The following is a 697-nucleotide window of genomic DNA, read 5'->3' on the forward strand; positions in this document are numbered from 1 at the left end:
CATCTGCGAGGCTTGGGGTGTGGTACAGGGGTGGCTGGAGCCACGCATAGGCCGTAAGGCTGGGGTGCACAGAACACCCAATACAGGAACAGGACTAGTGATAACAGGAGAACCATTGCCAAGAGGACGAAAGGCAGCATCCCTATAAAATATATATGACATCAGAGTCGTGGCAGACGAGAGTTGAGGGTGCTTGTAGGCAGCTTGGCACGGTAAAGGAGGCGGCAGGGGGGAGCACAGGGATTGGCACGGTAAAGGAGGCGGCAGGGGAGAGCACAGTGACCTGGCCTGCGCTCCTGTTACAATGGCTATACACTGTACAGGAGAGATCAAGTGGACAAAAGGGGCGGGGTGTAGCTCCCTATATCAAGGAAAACTATGCGACCCTGCAAGCTGACATTGGCACGGAGGGTGGATGACTGCCTATCTTTAAGAAAGGGAGGAAAGTGGATCCGGTGAACTACAGGCCCATCATCCTGACTTCTATCCCGAGGAAGGTCTTAGAAAAAATTATCAAAGAGCGCATTCTTAACAGACTGGCAGCTGGCAGCATCCTGAGGGATAGCCAGCACCGCTTTCTCGTGGGTAGGTCTTGCTTGACCAATCTTATTTTCTTTTACAACCAGGTGACCTATCACCTGGACAAGGGAGAGGAGATTTATGTCATATATCTTGACTTCAGAAAAGCCTTTGATCT

The sequence above is a fragment of the Alligator sinensis genome, unplaced genomic scaffold (genome assembly GCF_000455745.1).
Source record: "Alligator sinensis unplaced genomic scaffold, ASM45574v1 scaffold1625_1, whole genome shotgun sequence".
Classification (NCBI taxonomy): Eukaryota; Metazoa; Chordata; order Crocodylia; family Alligatoridae; genus Alligator; species Alligator sinensis.